The sequence below is a fragment of the Pinus tabuliformis genome, chromosome Q (genome assembly GCF_031772625.1).
Source record: "Pinus tabuliformis cultivar Carrire ecotype Pingquan chromosome Q, CPIR1, whole genome shotgun sequence".
In the NCBI taxonomy this organism is placed as follows: Eukaryota; Viridiplantae; Streptophyta; class Pinopsida; order Pinales; family Pinaceae; genus Pinus; species Pinus tabuliformis.
In genome coordinates this window covers 252204982-252226477 of record NC_142296.1, presented here as the reverse complement: position 1 = coordinate 252226477, position 21496 = coordinate 252204982, and the positions used below count along the sequence as shown (strand labels likewise).

The 21496-nt window shown below is 40.8% G+C and overlaps 1 pseudogene; it reads left to right on the top strand.

The window, feature by feature from the left end:
* Nucleotides 1–1004: 1004 nt before the first annotated feature.
* On the top strand, nucleotides 1005–5271 carry LOC149219122 (transcription factor-like protein DPB pseudogene; annotated as a pseudogene).
* Nucleotides 5272–21496: the final 16225 nt, after the last annotated feature.

Genomic DNA, 21496 nt, shown 5'->3' with positions numbered 1-21496 from the left:
AAATCAGTCTATTCTCCCCCACCATCTCCTCGTCCATGATATCAGTAAAAAGGGTTCACTGATGATTTTGAATCAGTAAAAGCCTGATGAAATAGGAACGAGTGAAGGATAAAGCTTTTGTTACGAAATCTAAAGTTAAGTTCACTAATGGTTTTGAATCAGTAAAAGCCATGGTGAAATTGGAACGAGTGAAGGATAAAGCTTTTGTTATGAAATCTATCTGTTGTTTTTAAGTAAAGTTCTTATTATTTAAACTATTTCGAAGAGGTTTGCAAATTTAACAAAGTTTTACTTAATCTCAGTAAAAGCCATGGTGAAATATAAAGTTTTTGTTATGAAATCTACATGTTGTTTTTAAGTTAAGGTTTTAGTTAATTAAACTCTTCTGAAGAGCTTTGCAAAGTTAACTAAGTTTCACTACATAAGTAAAGGAAAGAAGAGAAAACAATGAAAGAATTCATGGCTACTAAAAAACAGGAAAAGAAGGAAGGACAACTCATTGTTGATATCAATTTGTTTTGTCTTTTGATGCGCTAATAGGTTGCAATAAAAGTGTATGACACTCATTATTACATAAAAATAATTGGACTAATTTGGTTGAATATCATATTTCTTGAACCATAAGAACTATAGCATGATACTTACATTCTATAACAAGTAATGCAATAGATGATTGTTACCGGGAAAAGTATCTATTTAGAACTGCTCTATCCCACTAAGGTGTGACAGCTGCGTTAGAAACAAACAGAGAAAACTACTTTTGTATCTCCTTTATGAACTATAAATAAAGTGGAATAGGAAGAACCAACATGTGTCTTGTGCTAGTCCTTTGATCCAATCTCTCTCCTCTTTGACAGCTTTTAGCTACTTGCTCCCTTACTTGCCCAGCTTCACCAAGTACTTGTAAGATCACAGAAGAAGAAAACTATACAAAGACATGGATTTATATTCATAAATAACTTAAGATTAGATTTAAGGGTTCACTGATGATTTTGAATCAGTAAATGGCGGAGGACATCGATTACGAAAATCGGTAAATGGCGGAGGACATTGTTTTTAAGTTAAGGTTTTAGTTAATTAAACTCTTCTGAAGAGCTTTGCAAAGTTAACTAGGTTTCACTACATAAGTAAAGGAAAGAAGAGAAAAGAATGAAAGAATTCATGGCTACTAAAAAACAGGAAAAGAAGGAAGGACAACTCATTGTTGATATCAATTTGTTTTGTCTTTTGATGCGCGAATAGGTTGCAATAAAAGTGTATGACACTCATTATTACATAAAAATAATTGGACTAATTTGGTTGAATATCATATTTCTTGAATTATAGGAACTATAGCATGATACTTACATTCTATAACAAGTAATGCAATAGATGATTGTTACTAGGAAAAGTGTCTATTTAGAACTGCTCTATCCCACTAAGGTGTGACAGCTGCCTTAGAAACAAACAGAGAAAACTACTTTTGTATCTCCTTTATGAACTATAAATAAAGAGGAATGGGAAGAACCAACCTGTGTCTTGTGCTAGTCCTTTGATCCAATCTCTCTCCTCTTTGGCAACTTCTAGCTACCTGCTCCCTTACTTGCCCAGCTTCACCAAGTACCTGTAAGATCACAGAAGAAGAAAACTATACAAAGACATGGATTTATATTCATAAATAACTTAGGATCAGATTTAAGTTAACCATACAAAGGTAGCAAAAATCAATGATGCAAAAGCATGGAGAAGAAACTCAAATAGTTTTTATTGATATACAAGAAGATCCAAGAGGAGTTACAACTGATGATTCCTGACCCAGCATCAACCTCCTAGTAAAGAAGCCTCTCTTCACCTCCAACAAAGCATAGATCACCCAATTCTCTGATATGTGTCTCAAAACCAACAGCAATTCCTTACAATGTGCAAAATTCCAGCCTCTGGATCTCTGGGATGAGGGATCCATATATAGATGTATGTAAGGAGGATGAGTCAGCTTGTGATTTGATTAGTGGCTTCTCTCTGTCAGTTCTTGCTTCCACTTGGAGACTGAAATCCTCTTACTCATCCTTGGTCGAATTCAGTGAGGCAACTGTCATAGGAGAAGATTCTCGAAGCTTCCATTGTCTCTCCACCTCGTGGAATGACACTGTCATTTGTCATTTCCTGCTCAACGCACCCTGGTAGTGCATTTAGGTGCATTGCAGCACACCTAGCCAGTGGATTTAGGTGCTATGCAACGCACTTAGCTAGTGGAGCAGCTGAAATGATCCTGACTTGACTTATTCTGAGCAGTTTCTGGTGGAGAACTTCTGGGAGAAGCTGTAATTTGTTGACCTTGTTCCTTTAGGGGTTGGAACAACACTTTTAGGGACTTAGAAGCCCTTGGTTTATGGACATTTCATGCTTAGAGCTGTAAGGCACAAAAATGTCAATAACAGTTGCCCCCTAAAGTATGAGGTTGTTTATCGGGTGAAATGCTCTATTATGAGGATCCGAAGTTCTTTCTGTTAAACTCACATGGACAACACAAAATATATGAAAGATAAATCAATGAGTTCCCTTTTTATTAACAATAGATATACATTTATAGTACACATATGTGACTCTTGGAATTCAGATCCCAAGGTCTCTTGGACTGCTTTGTCCATTCAACTTCCACGCTAACCCATTAGGATTAGGTGTCCAACATTCCCCCCCTTAATCCGAAGGGTTATGTATGAGTCCAAGAAAAGAGCTGTAATACAAAATGTGCAAAAAATGCATGGCAGCACTAGGCTGAATGTGCTCTATGAAATGTTGGTATAAAAAGGGCGGTGGTTTAAGGATGACCACCAACACTGGAACGCTTAGTGCAGTTCCCGGAACTCTTCCAAAACTGGCAAGAAACTGAAGTTTTTTGCTAGAGGAAGTGTTCTCAATCTGTGATGGTTTAAGGATGACCAACAACTCTGGAATGATTAATGCAATTCCTGGAACTCTTCCAAAACTGGCAAGAAGTTGGAGTCTTCTGCTAGAGGAAGTGTTCTTAATCTGTGATGGTTTAAGGATGACCAACAACTCTGGAATTCCTGGAATTCTTCCAAAACTGGCAAGAAGCTGGAGTCTTCTGCTAGAGGAAGTGTCCCAGATTGCCAACTGATGGCATGTTCAGGCATCTTGTCTCTGGCTACAACTCTGAAACTGGTGTGGCAGGTTGTGGCTCAGGCTCGCTTGATTCAGGCATCTTGTCTCTGGCTACAACTCTGAAACTGGTGTGGCAGGTTGTGGCTCAGGCTCGCTTGATGTAGCTTGTAGATGACCATCATTTCCCCCCCTGTCAGGTACAAGGTGAGAAGATGGAGAAAACTCAACTGCAAGACTGTTCAATATTCTGGAACAAGTTCTGACATGTGTTTGGAATATCTTCTTGGCTGTTGATGCCCATTGCCAAGAAGCGATCCATCCAAGATGAATCTTTGTTCTTGCAGGACGTTTGTTTCTGAAGCATCTGTGTGAAGAATGGCTGGTTTTATGACAGTGCTCACATGGATGAAGATCAAAACAGTGATCTTTCAGATGGCCAACTCGGTCACAGTGTTGGCATTTCACGATCTGTTGTTTTTGTTGTTGTTGTTGCTGTGGAAGAGGGACAGAATCTGGAACAGCTGAAGCTGAACTGTCATGAAGAGCAGGTGAACTGTCAAGAATGAATCCAGCACTCTGAAACTGGATGGGCTTGGCATAGTCTGGAATATGAAAGGACAAGTCCTTGTCATATCCAAGACCAGTTCTGTGCTTGTTGTGGACAAGTTGTTCCCAAGGTCTGATGATGGGCTTGGGAAGTGCAGACTGAGTTTCTGCATCTGCATGTACAACTGCTGCTTTATTGGGATGAACAATAACATTAATGACTTGTTGTTTATGGGAGTCTGTTTCAATCCTCTGAACAGAAACAGGTTCAGAATGATGACTCCACTGCTGTAATTCTTCCTGCTGTAGCTTTGTCTCAAGCTGCAAAAACTCAATATTCTCTTGTATATTATACAAACATGTTCTAATATCAACCAAAGAAGCTTTGCTTATTCTCACTGTATCATGATCTGAGGAATGTATGAGAGTTTTTAAGAACTCTAATATTTCACTGATTCTGGCCATCTGTCTTAATGTAGAAAAATAATATCTACTCACAGCAATATCCTTATAAGTGTGCAGCAAATGATCAGTGTGCGACCAACAAGCACCAATTACAATCCATATAAAAAATAAGATGATGAAGCTACGTTACTGTTGAAGACCTTAAATTTGATGCTATGATGATATCACTTCTGCTCCAACATATTGTTGCGGTACTAATGATAGACCTTCAAAAAAAACTTTTGTAATGAATGATTTGAAAGCACAGTCAACAGGTTTGTTTTTAGAATTGCAGGTCTTTATGTAATTAGAGTAATCTGGTGCAGCCAAACAGGTCTTTGAACCTCTGAATACACTGCATTCTGTTGCATTATGTTTTACATATATTTCACCAACTTCTTTCAGCACAACCTTCTGTGACCATAGTGAAAAAAGGGCAATGCCTTTCACTGATTTCTGAAAACTTTCTAATTGAATGAAACCAAAGTTACCAGACTTGGCTTTAAAGCAATCAACTGAGCGTGGCAAGACAGTCAACAGTTGACTCCGGACTTAGCAAGCCTATGCAGTCAGAAGGTTGAGAGCAAGGGCCGGACCACATATAATGAGGTTGCAGATGAACTTGTAGCTAAATATGCAAATCTGGACAGCACTCTTGTTTCACCAGACCGGCAACAATATGATGAAAAGAACATTCGGCGAAGGGTTTATGATGCACTGAATGTACTTATGGCAATGGAGATAATTTCAAAGGAGAAAAAAGAAATCCATTGGAAGGGGTTGCCTAAGACAAGTATAAATGATGTCGAACAGCTTAAGGCTGAGAAATTGCTCTTGAAAAGTAGGATTGAGAAGAAAGCATCTTATTTTCACGAACTCGAAGAACAGATTATAGGCCTTCAAAATCTGGTGAAACGAAATGAGCATAGATATAGTTCAGGGAATACTCCATCTGGGGGTGTATCGTTACCCTTCATATTGGTCCAGACTCATCCCCGTGCCACTGTTGAAATTGAGATCTCTGAAGACATGCAGTTAGTTCACTTCGACTGCAACCGAAACCTGACCCTGCACGTTGTCTTCGGTTCGAATCGCACAGAGCTCTGCATCCCTCGGAAGCATCACAAAAATCTTTGCGCAAGAATCTGGATCAAATGCACATGTCAGCTACGGCCATGAACGATTAGATTGGATTATTCTGGATCGAAACGAGCAGACCTCCACCTCTGGTTCAGATCGTGCGCCGGCTATGCGTGAAGAAGCAGCAAACAAAAGTTACTACTGACAACGCCTTATTCTTGTCAGTCCTGCCCCTCTTCCACAGACTTATTGCTTGGACCGAGCCATACCCATTACACAGGCTCTGTCACTACTGTAAGCGATTAATAGCATTGGCAAATGGCTTATATATATGCTTTGTCTCTACATTGTCTGGCCGCTACAAGAAATACAATGATTTGGCTCTAAATGCACCCAACTCTAGTTGGAACTTAGTCAATTAAAACTTCAACCATACCCAGGGGCTGCTTCTCCCTTGTACTCACAAAATAGCATGGAATTTTTATTGGAAGAATGACGAAAGGCAATGATACGTTAAATCTGGAAACTTTAATGAGTCAATGCGACAAGCGAATTCCATCTACAAAGTTGGCTACAAGTCTAGCATCGAACCTCTCAATTCATCATCCCGGAAAGTAGCTGAGGGATTTGTGGTTGTGGAGACATTCGAAGATGGCCACACCATGGATAAAATTTCAGGCATTCTTGCGCTCACAGCTTCTAAATACCTTTCTCATGGGCTGTTGACTGCACAAACTAATATTTATGCCGTAGGCAATACCATGTCACACCATGGATTAAGGTTCGTTTGGTGACAAAATAATATATAGTTTGAGTTTAAACCCCACAGCTTCCAAAGCCTGACGGCCGAATCAGTGAAAGTTAATAATGCGTCCTCTCGTGCATATAACTATATGCATCGAATATTTTGCATAGAATTAATTAAAGGAATTTTAACTATAACATAATGGAGGACAAACTTCTAAACACGCGATTTGGTATGGAGGACAAACTTCAAAACATGCGATTCGGTAGCAGCAGTTTGCTTGCGTTGAATGTCGGACAGAACTAGTATCATTGACCTCGGGCCTTGTTTAGCCGTTTCCATTCCAGGTAGTCAGTCGTTGCCATTCTTGGTAATTCATATCCTGTTGGTAAGGAATCAATTCCTTCGGTAAATCCCTGATGCCCAAGCTGCAGCAGATTGGAGAAGATTCGGTGGCGCTTGAGAAAATGACGGCAATTGAGAGCAGGCTAAATATCGCTGCCACAAATTATCCTACAGCGTTTCAATGGATTGAAAAAGGGTAGCACAGCGTTTACGTTTGAGATGGAATGAAAAAGCAGCACATCGTTTCAATAATGTCAAAACAATGTTCAGTAATGAGGTGTAATAAGTGAGTTTGCAGTGCGTTTCATGAACCGAAAAAACGATGCCAGAGCACTAGAGCGTTGGCAGAGAGGACAGAGAGAGATAATGTAGCAGAAAATCATGTCACATAGAACGTTAGAGCACAGAGAGCATTTAACATAGCAGAGAACTTTGGGACTGCAAAAACGTTTGAGCCAGAACAAGAAATCCGATAAGCTGAGCGGATGGCAGATGTGTTATGAATATGGAGCAGCGAATCGACAGAGTATATGGGCAGAGCGCAGACAATCAATGCGTTTCAGGCAGACAATCAATGCGCAGAGACTAACGTTTCAGGCAAACAATGCGCAGACGATGGCAGATAACACTTCAATGTTTAAATCAAAGGACCAGCGTTACAAATTCAGGAATGCGCAGAGGCCAGGGTTAGGAATGCATTGCAGTCAGAGATACGTTCTTGCTGGGGCAGAGATGGCAGATGGCAGGTCTGAGCACATAACAGGCCACAGAAAAACAAGTGGCTCAAAAATGAGCAGGGCCAGAATTCGCCCGCTCTGATACCATGTTAAACTCACATGGACAGCACAAAATATATGAAAGATAAATCAATGAGTTCCCTTTTTATTAACAATAGATATACATTTATAGTACACATATGTGACTCTTGGGATTCAGATCCCAAGGTCTCTTGGACTGCTTTGTCCATTCAACTTCCACGCTAACCCATTAGGATTAGGTGTCCAACACTTTCAATGCTGGGAGGAGACCTGTAATAAGATACAATACAATACATTATCTTCATATTGTTTTCATGATCTAGCTGAGGCGGGCATTCCCATGCTCACCTTTATAAATTCATTTTCATGTACATAGGACAGACAATCGTCTGATGGTAGACTGATGATTCTGATAGAGCCATCATCCTTTTGGTAGGATGATTATCTGTGTTGCAATGTTGTACATTTTAATGTCTTTATTTTCCTGAATATATATCGCAGCCCAGATGGATGAAACTAGATCCGGGGTCTTCAATCTCGTACGATCTTCACTTGAAGTACAAGTCGATCCATGTGAGAAATGTTTTGAAGTCGAACATGGAAAGACATCGCTTGATTACCAGTCAATGATGTAAACTGTTAACAAGCGTGAGAGGAATCACCGATAATGATAATGATCCTCAAGGCACTGCAGTACAATTCACGTGGTGTGAATAAAGGACTTGGCATCGAACACCACGCAAAATCTTTCAGTCGAAGGTCATTGATGTAAACCTGTCGTCGGAAGTGAGAAACTTGCCATTGAGGCATGCAAGCTTCAAAGTACTGAATGGGGTGTTACTAGACCAACTTCTTGGATAATGAGCTGATGTCGAAAAGAAGCGATCCGTCATAGGAGGGCCTTAATGAATCCCACATCAATGACATGGAACGGAGCAAATGATTTTGATGGAGGTGAAAACGATTTGATGATATATGGTTCAGGGTGGCGGTCATGAAAGAATGGAGTATAATGTATGGTAGTGGGCGGGACACAGGTGGCCTTTCTCGATGATTTCTCTTGAACATGTCGGCGACACTGATGTGATGGATTGGTAGCATTAACCCCAAATGTGGATGGTATGGCGTGACCATGGCGATGTGACCGGTGAATGAAACAACCCAACCCGACTCGGGCACAGAGCAGAAGTGTCATGTTCAAGAGTGACTTGCTACCAATAAAGATTATTTGATTTTTCTTCCCAATTTTTCCCCAGTCATTGCTGACCAGTACCTCTTTATTTTTGTCAAGCTTGAGGAGGATAACATATGCTTCTTCTATAATTTTCCCTTCGGGCAAACCCATCGCTATGTTTTAACGAGCCTAGCGATAGTGAAACTCGTTCTCGTCTAAAGACAAGTTTGTCACTATTAACCTTTTTAACGAGTTTAACGACAAAGATAACTCGGTCCTTTTCATTTTTAGAGAGTCTGAAAAGGTACGTAAAGGTAACTCCAAAATTCCTTTTTCGTCATCTAATCCCTTAAGTTCGAAAAAGTATAAAACAATACAGAAGGGATGAATTTTCGATAGCTTTAACAAGCCGACAAAACAAGCGCTCTATCTTTTTGTGTAATAATCCCTCAGGTCCAAAAAGATTAAAATATAGAGGAGGGATAGCACTTCCTGTCCCTTTAACGAGCTGGAAGGCCAAGGACTCGGCAATCTTTTCATATTTTACGAGTCAGTTGAAAAGAGCTTAAAGAAGACTCGTCTTTTGAGGAACGAGTGATAAAATGGGTAGGAGTTGATTCCAGGTAAGGTTTGAAATTTTCCAATCACGGCAGTGTCACAAGGATGGCTAGTGAAATCACTCTTCGCAGGTGTTCCTCAAAATGGGTAAATAATCAAATGGAGGTGAATGATCGGCCAATGAAAAAGTGGAGGTGACGGTGCAAACACGACCAAGGTTTTAATGGCTGAAGTACTACATTCACGGTGGTTATTTACTAGGGAATAGTTCATTTTTTAACGAGCTTAAACGCGGGTGGAAACATTTGCTCGGTCCGACTTTATTTTTTAACGAGCTTGAACCTCGCGGTAACACTGCTCAATTAGATGGTCTTGTTTTGATTTTTACTATAAATAGCTTTTTCCTTCCAAAGATCGTACTATATTTTCAACTGCTTCATCAAAATAGTCAGAAATAAACAATATTTGCTTGAAAACGAGTTTAAAATGCTAATATTTTACTTTGAACTTACGTAAAAGTAATTAAAAAGTGTTTCTTACCTCTCATTTTACCATTTCATTTGAACTTGGTTTGTTGGAGCTTTGGAGGTGCTTTTCCCCCTCGATTTTCATCAGTTGATTTCGGGAGATTCTGTGGACGATTCTCAGCACCGTCTGGACCAGGTAGGAGCTAAACTTGAGCTCTTTCATTTCATGGTTTCCATTTTGCATTTTGAGCTTGATTCCTAGCTTTTCTAAGCCCCTGGGGTTTGAGGAACTTGTTCTGCCATCAACGCACCCTTAGTGTATCGAAACCTGCATTGAATGCTGGCCTGTCTGAAGGTTGTTTGACATTCAATGCACCTAGAACACTGTTGCAGGTGCGTTGGGCGCAAAAAGGGAATTTGATGCACAATTTTTGGTGGAATTTTTGCCTATTTCTTACCAAAATCAGGATCTAACTCCTCTCTTGTTTGTTTTTCAGAGATCTTTGGAGTAAGATGACCCTTACATGGCGAGAACGTGAGCATGAAGAAGAGGACATGGTTGCCTTACATGATATAGTTATAGTGAACGTGCTGCGGAATTGTGGCTTGCTGAAGTTCTTCCGCATTTCTAGCATGCGATAGCGGATCAACTTACTGCAGTATTTTCTCGATGCTTGGGATCCTACCAATCATGTTTTCCAGATTAGGGGCAAATCTATCCCCTTGACTGCAGTAGACATCTATTTCTTGACTGGCTTGTCGAGGCGGGGTGCCCCCATCTCTTTGTTAGGTTCGGCCCGAGGAGGCGATTCTGTGAGAGATTATGTCCGCCGGTATTGTAGAGAAGGATCTCAGCTGAGTAAAGACGGCAAGATCATCATCTGTGATGTCACTGACAAGTCCCTTAGGACTATTCTGTTTACTTTTGGTACGATGGCCAGTAGTGCGTCTCTTCATGTAGCCAATCGATCCTATATGCAAAATTCCTTAGAATGCCTCCAACCGAAGGTGTTCAACTGGTGCGACGCAGTACTTCTTGTGATGAAAGAATAGTTGACCAAGATAAAAACGGGAGGTTGAAGAACTTTCGGTATGGTTCTATTTTGACCGCCTTTTCCTTGGAGAAGATACCACTGATGCAGCCGCAGTACATCGCACTCGATTTAACGTCTCCTACTGAACCACGTATGCAGAGATGGGTTGATCATATGTCTAGGCATGCTGGCCAGTCTCAGATTTCATTTTCTGATACCTTCTTCAGGTGGTTTTATCGTCAGGAGATGGTTTATTCCGAGTATCCATATCCTGGCATGGACTTCCGGGGTGATCCAGATTTAGTATTGTCGGATGGCGAGCAGTGGGGCGCCATTGGTAAAATCTCTGACCATATTGTTGTTTACTGTTTTTGTTTATAATGTCCTTGTGCTTTATTCTATCAAGACTTTAATCAAACTCATGTGTACATGCAGATGTTGGTCCCGTTTGTCCAGTAGCTTGCCTGAGAGTACCAACTGTTTCCCTAGTAGGAGAGGTCGTCGGAAGGGCTATTCTTCGTGACCTCGATGTTGCCAAGACTCTTACAGCTTTGCAGGAGCAGGTTGAAGACTGACGAGCTACCTTTGCAGTTACAGCGGCATACTACTGGTGTGCCCAAACGATGGACTCGTCTCTTACGCATGATCGCACAGGCTGTGACTTGCTATCACGAGCATCATTAGACTACGGTGCCCCCTAGCATTTTGAGTTTTTGGGTCGCTTGACCGATTTTGTCTTGGTTACAGAACATTATGTGTAAACCATAAACAGCTATATATTTTTGATTTTCGGAGTTTTATTTTGGTTGAGCTACATGATCCACATGCAAAATATTGATGATGCGTTTCTTTTTATAAATGTTGCAAATGTCTATCTAACACATAGTTTGCTAATGAGTTGGTTAATGTGTTTAAGTTTCTGGAAATATGTTGATATTGAATAAGATCAAATTGTCTTTCCAAAATCTTAACCCTTAGGAACATGCGATAAATAGCTGGGTTTCGGACGAAATATATACCATTGAGTTGTAGTATTACGAGTTGTGAGTCTAACTTGACAATTAGTCGGTGTATACCATGAGTGATGGCATCAAAGAGAAGTTCTATCAATGTGCCATACTCAGCGATGTTATTCGTTGATCGACCAATACATACACCTCTGAAACTTACTAACTCGCCGCTTGGATCAAAAATGGCCCAGGCTGCGGAGGACAGGTTCCGTGAACTACGACTCGCTCTGTCGGCATATCCAACACATGGCTCCAATAGGTTTGACATCTGCAATAAATGTAAAAAGTGGATTACTCGACCAAAACAAACACTTTAGCGAAAACAAAAATATAACAAAAGCATACTGGTTACCATTACGCATAGTAACACTTGAGGTACAACCCATTACGAGGTTGCGCCAGTGGAATTCCGTCATAATCCATTAACTCGTAGGCTCCCTTTGCTAACACCCATTTAACAATATAGGGGCCCATCCATAAAGACTTAAATTTACCTGCTCCCAATTTATCAGATTCTTGGTCGTAAAGCAAGACCAAGTCACCTTGTGAGAAGACACGGGGTTTGACATTTTTGTCGAACTGCGCCTTGACTCATTTCTTATGGGCTTCATTAGCCAAAGCGGCGTCACGACGGGTTTCATCCAATTGGATTAATTCCAAAAAACGAGCCTCTTCTTCTGAAGTTTCGGGGAGGAGATCAATTGCGAGTTTGAGAGACGAGATTTCACACTGGACTGGTAAGACTGCTTCCAGGCCATATACCAGTTGGAAGGGTGTGAACCCGGTTGCATTCCTTACCGATGTTCGGTAAGCCCACAAAGCTGAGTACAAGATTAGGTGCCATCTTCTTTTGTGAACACCGATCATCCTTTGCAGCATGCGTTTCAGGACCTTGTTGATTGCTTCAACTTGTCCGTTGGCTTGCGGATAATATGGTAGCTAATTCGACCATCATGTGATTGCGAAAATGTGATCCATGATCTGTGACTATAGCTTGTGGTACGCCGAATCTGGCGACTACATGATTGAAAAAGAATAGGGCAGTTGTTTCACCAATATTATCTAATGTAGGCATTGCCTCGACCCATTTGGTAAAATAGTCAACTACGACTATGATATACCAATGCCCCCAGGTCGAGGTGGGGTTACATGTCATGAAATCGATGCCCCATTTGGTGAATGGCCCAACAACAACTATTGGCTGTAGAGGTGCGGGTGGTCTTCTGGTTTTGCTATCAAAAATTTGACAAGCATGGCAACTTTTGACTGCAGTTATGCAATCTTTGAACATTGTTGGCCAGAAGTATCTTGCTCGTAAAAATTTTTGTGCTGTAGCATATCCAGATTGATGCCCCCAACACGCGCCTGAATGACACTCATTCAAGACTTTTTCGGCCTCCTCATGGGTGAGGCACCTTTTCAGAACTGTATCGATACCACGATGGTAAAGTGTATCACCGACGATCATGTAGTCTTTTGCTTGGTATCGAATACGTTTTTGTTCAGAGTGGGAGGTGTTTGGCCTAAAGTTTTGGGTTTGGAGATAAATGATTATATCCCCATACCACTCATTGCTTGTAGATATCAGAAACAAACTTTCATCCACGATTGATTCTTCGGATGTTTCATCGTTGGACGACGATGGGCGATCGCATAACAATTCTGCGAAAACTATAGCTTTCTTTGACTTGGATTTTACAAATTCCAGATCAAACTCTTGTAGGATTGCTATCCATTTTGAATATTTGTCCCCCAGTAACTGTCGCGACAATATATAAGTTATGGGGTTACAATCTGACAGAATGGTAGTTTTCTGAAAGAGGACATAGTGTCGAAATCTTTGTATCGCTTAAACAGCTACAAGCGCTAGTTTTTCAACGTAAGAATATTTGCTTTCTGTATCATTTAAGTTTTTACTTAAATAATATATAGGATGCTCAATTCCATCGACTTCTTGAACTAAAACCATTGCGATGGTCGTATCTGCTGCAGCCAGATACAGGTTAAAATCTCTTTGATAATCAGGGGCATACATTAATGATTCTTTCATTAGGGAATCTTTTAAAGCATCAAAGGAAGCTTGCGCAACCTGATCCCAGACAAAGGGTACCTCCTTTTTCAAGAGACGTGTATAACCTTTAGCAAGTTCAGCGTAATTTGGAATGAACCTACTCAGAAAGTTTGCTTTCCCTTGGAGTTTCTGAATCTGAAGCAAATTCGAAGGTGGAGGCAAATTTATGATTGCTTGGACCTTACACGGGTCGAGACGAATCCCATCCTTGGAGACTACAAAGCCAAGTAAACAACCAGAACTGATGCAAAATACACATTTGTGCGGATTGAGTCGTATATTGGAGTGTCAGCAACGTAGAAATATCGCTCTTAAATGCTGCGGATGATCAGTCCGCTTTTGCGAATGAGCCGAAAGGTCATCGAGGTATGGTTGAACGATGTTTTTGATGTCATGGAAGGCATAATTCATTGCCCTCTGAAACGTCGCCCCTTCGTTCTTTAAATCAAAGGGTAATTTTCGATATGCGAATGTGCCCCATGGACAAATAAATGCAGTCTTTGACTGGTCCTGTGGGCGGATATTTATTTGATTATACTCGGAGAATCCATCCATGAATGAAAAGATTTCGCATCCGGCGCATTCATCAATTATCTGGTCAATGAAGGGTGTAGGGTAGTTGTCTTTTGGACAAGCTTGGTTTACATCCCTATAATCGACGCACACTCTAATTGTCCCCTGTTTTTTCATAACAGGGACAATATTCGATACCCAATCGGTTAGAGGAACCGGGTAGATGAAACCAGCATGGAGAAGTTTTTCAACTTCTGCCTTAATGGCAGCGGCTTTCTTGGGGTGCACCTTCCTTAGTCGTTGTCGTACTGGTTTGACATTTGGATACATCTTAATTTCGTGTTCAATGATACTCGAGTCGATGCCTGGCATTTCACTGTATGACCAAGCAAAGACATCTTTGAATTCGCGAAAAAGAGCGTTATATATTTCCAGTTCTGAAGGAGAACAACATTTGCCAACATAAATATTCTCTACAACATCTGTTTTGGTCGAGATATTTATGGCTATAGTCTCTTCCATGTTGGATAAGTTTCCCTCGGAATCCACCGTATTTACAGTATTTGATAGAAAATCAACTACTGAAGGATGATAAAGGTCATTTTGAGTATCTTCTTCACAATCCGGAAGAAGAGAACGACGGTGGGAATCATTCCATGGTGCTCCTTCAATTACCATAGATTGGAGAATTCCTTCGTCGGTGACATGCACTCGCGACCAAGGATCTGAAGGAGTACCATATTCTCTAGACCAATCTATCCAAACGCTTGATGAGCGTTGATTTGGGTTTGCCTCCCATGCTAGGAACATTGATTGCTATAATATTTCCATTGGGCTTGGGGGCAAAACCACTACATGATCCATGTTGATATCATTTTCCGAGATCTTTGTAGAAGATATCATGTTGCAGGTTCCTACCGACGCTACTTCCGCCAGATTGATTGGAGGTGGAAGAGTGAAAGTTCCCATTCATATAGGATCTTTTAGTAGGCCTACTCCAATATTCTGAAGCGAATGGGGGCTTCCATGGATCATGGGAATACTTCCAGTAACTTGAGAACCATTGGGGAGGAAGTTTTGTTGATCAACAATTGTAATCCCTCCTTGAAAGCGAAATGCAATCTTTCTAAAATAGGTCGACACAACAGCTGCCATGGCATATATCCATGGTCGTCCTAGTAGGATGTTGTAATCAAGATTCCCATCGATGAATTCAACATCTATTTCTACTGTTTTCCCTCCTAGTTCAACTTTCAAGTTATTTAGGATACCATATGGGGTATATGTCCTTCCGTCGAATGCTTTTAATGTCGTCGCATACCGCGACAAGGTTGGAGATCCCAAAGTTTTCCAGCAACTCATCGACATAATACATGTAGATGCCCCCTCATTAATAATTGTTCGATGAACAGTTTTGTTGAGGGCTTTCACTTGAACAAGGAAAGCTAGTTGAGCTGGTAACTGAGGATCGTATCCTTTATGATCGAAGGATACAAGATTGGAATCCTTTGGGTCAATCCCACCAATGGCTGATAATAAAGCCTGCCTTTGGGATGGGCAATTTTGTAGTACTTCAAGAGTCGAAATAACGGATGGCGATTGGGCCAAATCTTCCACTATGTTATAATGTTGTGCCGCTCTAGCGTGGAGATTAAATGTCGACTTGTGTACTACTCCCTTTTGCGGTTTTATCGTCAATTCAGGGATGGTGGGTGGCACAACTTCTGTCAAAGTTGTTGTCGAACTACTTGGTTGATCTTTATCCTTGTTGTTCGACATGTGCGGATTCCCATAATCGTTGTTCCTTGTCGATATCAAAGCATCATCTTGCTGTTTTGAAACTGAAAACATTAGCACTTGAGACGGGGAAGCATTTCCACTTTCAACCAGATTTGTTCCTGGATTTGGAAACGGATCAGTTAACACTGCTGAGGTTTTTGAATTCTTGAAGAATTTCTTAAGCTCAGCTCTGTGTGGACATTTTGAGGTCCAGTGATCCTCATCACATATAAATCATGGAGTTTTTGGTTTCCTATTTCCAGGAGGGTTCGAAGAAGATTTTTCAGGTGATGATTCATCCTGTTTCTTCTTCTTCCTTTTGCCCTTCTTCTTGCTTCCTGGTTGTTTGGTTTCTTTGCCTTTGTCTGTCGATATGACATTTACTTCCGAAGCAAGAATCTCGTCTTTTTCATTTTGACCTGAAATCTTACAGGCCTTTTTGGATGTAGCCTTTGTCGATTTCGTGTCTTTCGTGCCAATCACGCCATCGTCGGCATGAGAGTCATTGTTCGATTTAGGAGGAGGAGGAATTGAAAATTCCGGTCTAGGGGCGTCAGGTATTTTGTCGTAGAGCGTGTCGGACTGAGTGTAAATCAAGTCCAGATATTGCGCACGAGTGATAACTTGCTCTTCTGTTACGACTCCCCCCTTTGCCACATCTTCCGTGATGGAAGGTAGTAATGACTTGATAAACCATTCAGCTAAGAGCTGATCAGGGACGTACGTTTTTACCATCCTACGATGATGTCACCACTCATGTATATGATCAAATATGTGAGTGGCCATTGTCTATTTGAAGTTGTTAAGAAGTTCTGTTCTCGTTTCTTACCTTATCGGTAATTGAAAATGGGTTAAAAAGGTTGTGGCTAAGGTACTGAAGTTGTCGAACGAAGCTCTAGGCAGTTCAATGTACCATTTTGCCGCTGGACCCGTTAACGTCCTCTGAAAGAGGCGAAGTCTTATCGAATCATCATTTAGGGTGTTTGATGAACACCATAGATGAAAGGTCATCACGTGATTCGATGGATCTTCACCCGGATTTCCATTAAATTTAGGAATATCTGATGGAAGTTTATGCGGAATCGCTGACCACCAAGGGGCATAAGCAATTGGATCGTTTGTTAACCGATTTAAATCAGGTAACTCTAAGGTTGCCATGAAGGGTAACTGTTGATTCAGGTTAGGTGAAGCATACCCAGGATAAGATGGAATCGCCTGAGCAGTTGGTCTTTGCATACCGGCATAATGCATTTGATGCTGGTATGTTTGGTAAGGTTGGTGGACTTGACCATTGTAGAATGGTTGATTTTGACCATTTGGAATGTACGACTGTCCACTGTTCGCAAAGATTTGCTGCTCAGAACCTTGGTATACTTGTTGGAATTGCAGTTGTTAGTATTGCACCAGCCATGGTTGTGAAGCCATGTGCTGTTGCTCGACAGTAACCGTTTGACCAAGGTGAGGGGTAATTGTACCTGTCTAGACCTGTGTCGCCCCACTAGTCGGCGATTGTGGTTGAGTCGCAGGGTCAAGGGGCTGTTGCATTACAACCTAAGAAACCTGAGGTTGGCATACAACAGACAGCGCTTGAACTTGCGACACCGTCACAATAGCTGGCATAGTCAGGATGTTTGACATAGGTACGCATTGTTGCATCGAATACACAACTCTTGGTTGTTGAGGTAGTATAGGTACCCAACCACTTGAGGTAATTCCAGTATAACCTGAATGTTGTTGTGAACTCCCGTATGGATATCCTCCCGGAGGGGATAATGAAAGGGCATACTGCCCCCCATACGGTGGTAATCCAGAACTCAAGGGAATTGTTTGCCCTTGGGGACCAGACTGCCCAAATTGACCTCCAAATGGATCAATTTGTTGAGACTCAACATAAGAGTTTCTGGATATTATTCCGGATGAACAAACAAGAACGGACCATACTGTCGAAATAGCCTCTGAGTGGGCTCCTTCTAGCGGTTGAGAGCTAGTCGGGACAGATGGTATGCCGACGAACATTGTCGGAGTGATGGCAGGGAGTTCTGTCATCGCTGTGTCAGATGACACAGTCCTAGATGTTGACGGTTGTTCAGAAATTTGTAGTCTATCCAAAAGATTACCTAGCGATCCTACAGGGGCTTCCGCTGGTGGTAGACTAACTTCTGATGTCGAAGGATATAGAGTGATCCTGACTCCAAAGTGCGTTGGAGTACTTGTTTGAGGATCTTCTACAATTTCTTCTATTGCAATCAGACCAGGTGGAAGGGGAAGACCGTCAGGTCCGTAAAATATTTTTGGTGCCGAAGAAGGTGTGAAATCAGCAACGACATATGTTTGAAGGGTAAGACTCTCCGAACCGGTTATAGATGGAACTGGTTCGGTAACACAAGTGTTTATTCTCAAACTAGGATCAGTATCACTGTCCTTCTGTGGTTGTTGAACTTCTTCTGTAGAGGCAGGGATTCCAGAAATGTTTGGAGTAACTGGAGTCTCTGATGTCATTGGAACACTTGTTCTAACTTTGATAGGAGATTTGGAACCGGTTAAACGAGTTCGCTTTGTCCGTACTGGTTTCGATTCCAGAGACAAAGACGGTTGACTCGTAAGCCTCCGCGAATGACGGGGTTTCAATTGACTTTCTTCCACGATTGCGGATTACTCGAACAACTAAAATAAAGGGAAGGTATGTTTCCGAATTAAATGAATTTTAGACGCTTTTGACACAACTTGTTTTTTCAGTTTTTAAGAGTCGATAAAAAACAAAAGATGACTCTAGTCTCCTTCGATTTTTAATGAGCCTAAAGTGACAAGTGCTCAGATGGACCTTTTCCATTAAAGAGTCTGAAAAGGAACGAAAGGGCCTGCTCTGGAGGTCTAGGTAGAGGGAGTACCAAACCAATCGCAAAACTGCAGAATACTTTTTACGGTACGACAGTCAATCTTCCCGAATGCTGTGTTCAGTGCATTGCGATCAGTAGGGTGGCCGACACGGCTTCCTATGGATAAAGGATTTAAGCCTATAGGGGTCTCCCAAAATATACACGACAGTACGTGGGAGCACAAGTCCATACTGGCACTTATCGTCTCAAAGTGGAGGAATCACCCAACCATCAATGAGGACAATAGTTACCAGGCTTTACGATGCCGGAATACGTCTCTAGCCTAGACCTCTAAATGTTGTGCGTTAAGTTCCAAAGCGTTGTTAGGTTCATTGAATTTATTTTAAGTTGATATTTCTTATGAAGTTTGCCTTTTGGGTTCACCACGAGATGTAGATGTAATTCATAAAATGCAATCTAAAGATGATAAACAAGCTTTTATCTCTTTTCAGCAATGAAAATCCTAGCTACTAGGGGAAAAGAAAGACACAATCTTTTCACAAGGAGCAAAGAGCACACTGTAAATGCACTTTCCTAAATCAAGCCAAACAGACTGTCTATATGCAAATGCACATGCATGTATTTGTTTTTCACTTTCTTAGTATTGATGCTAAAAAGAAAGTTGATGTACAAATCTAAATTTGCTTTCAAGCGACAAACACAAACAAGCTTCTTTTCGAAATCAAAAGGTAGAGATGATTACGACACTTTATGATTTTGAAATAAATACTTGTTTTGACAGTAGAAAGTCACAAATTCAAACCAAACGCAATAGTAAAAGCATAATCGACCATCAACAGCAATAAAACTTTCTCCTATGATTGAAATCGACACTTGCGACAAATCTAAATCAAAGGATGGTACGACTATTGTACTTTTGCAATGGAAAACTGTAAACGACTCAACAAACACACAAAAACATCTACAGTTATTTTGTACAAATGAGGCGGAATATCAGTAAGGAAAAGGGGTTTGAAACAGTCATATACTGATCACAGGCTGCAAAAATCAGAGACAAAACTGGAAAGAATGAAGCAAAGAACCTCAGCTGCACAGGGCTAGGCTGATCAACGCACCTGTTACACAGAGAAACTGCATTGCAGCGTAGGTTTCCCCTTCAGGAAGTGCGTTGAAATGCAGAACCTCTTCACAGTGCCTACGCTGGGGCAGAAACGAGAATTCTATCCGGGTTCTGGGTCACAGTTTGCAGTTTAGTCTTTGGTTTTTGGCCGAGTAAAAGCAATCAGTAATGCACAATCAGAGGTAGATCTAAGGAGGGTCTAAGAGCTATCACAAGGGCAATCAGATAGTTTATGAATCAGCTGTTCAAATCATAAACAGATTTAGTGAATGGATTGAAGCAGCAGATGTCTACTTTGCATTTGTTATGGAAAATGTAGTTCGATTGCTACTTATAAGTTTATGAAACAAACAACAAGAGATACAAAAACAAACTAATTATACAATCGTCCCCAGCGGAGTCGCCATTTTGTTACCGGGAAAAGTGTCTATTTAGAACTGCTCTATCCCACTAAGGTGTGACAGCTGCCTTAGAAACAAACAGAGAAAACTACTTTTGTATCTCCTTTATGAACTATAAATAAAGAGGAATAGGAAGAACCAACCTGTGTCTTGCGCTAGTCCTTTGATCCAATCTCTCTCCTCTTTGACAGCTTCCAGCTACCTGCTCCCTTACTTGCCCAGCTTCACCAAGTACCTGTAAGATCACAGAAGAAGAAAACTATACAAAGACATGGATTTATATTCATAAATAAATTAGGATCAGATTTAAGTTAACCATACAAATGTAACAAGAATCAATGATACAAAAGCATGGAGAAGAAACTCAAATAGTTTTTATTGATATACAAGAAGATCCAGGAGGAGTTACAATCGATGATTCCTTACCCAGCATCAACCTCCTAGCAAAGAAGCCCCTCTTCACCTCCAACAAAGCATAGATCACCCAATTCTCTGATATGTGTCTCAAAACCAACAACAATTCCTTACAATGTGCAAAATTCCAGCCTCTGGATCTCTGGGATGAGGGATCCATATATAGATGTATGCAAGGAGGATGATTCAGCTTGTGATTTGATTAGTGGCTTCTCTCTGTCAGTTCTTGCTTCCACTTGGAGACTGAAAGCCTCTTACTCATCCTTGGTCGAATTCAGTGAGGCAAGTGTCATAGGAGAAGATTCTGGAAGCTTCCATTGTCTCTCCACCTCGCGGAATGACACTGCCATTTGTCATTTCCTGCTCAACGCACCCTGGTAGTGCATTTAGGTGCGTTGCAACGCACCTAGCCAGTGGATTCAGGTGCTATGCAACGCACTTAGCTAGTGGAGCAGCTGAAATGATCCTGATTTGACTTATTCAGAGAAGTTTCTGGTGGAGAACTTCTGGGAGAAGCTGTAATTTTTTGACCTTGTTCCTTTAGGGGTTGGAACAACACTTTTAGGGACTTAGGAGCCCTTGGTTTATGGACATTTCATGCTTAAAGCTGTAAGGCACAAAAATGTCTATAACAATAATTCCTCTTTGCAAGACAATATAGTGAGAGAATATTTAAGATGAAAGACAAATCTTGATGTGGACTTCCAATCATCATTAGACTAACTGAAATGTGGTGATTTCAATTTTATTTAAGAAATTATTATCTCTATTTTGTTAGCCTTCAAATGATATAATGTCCTTTTAGGTATCACCACTTCATTATATATAATGAAATAAATATTAATTTGGTTTCCAAGATTTCATCACTCATCATTTTAGATCTCACGTTATCACCTTTTATGTACAAGTACCTCGCCAAGATTTTCAAATAATTTTTTGCTGAAATACTTTTGAAAAGTATAAGATTTAAATATTTGTTTCAAATGTTTTTTTACTTCTAATTCTAGCCGATATTATTTTTCTATTTAGAGCATATTTTTTATTTTTATTTTAAATGGGTACCTATCAACTCAAAACTAACAAACTTACATATCCCCT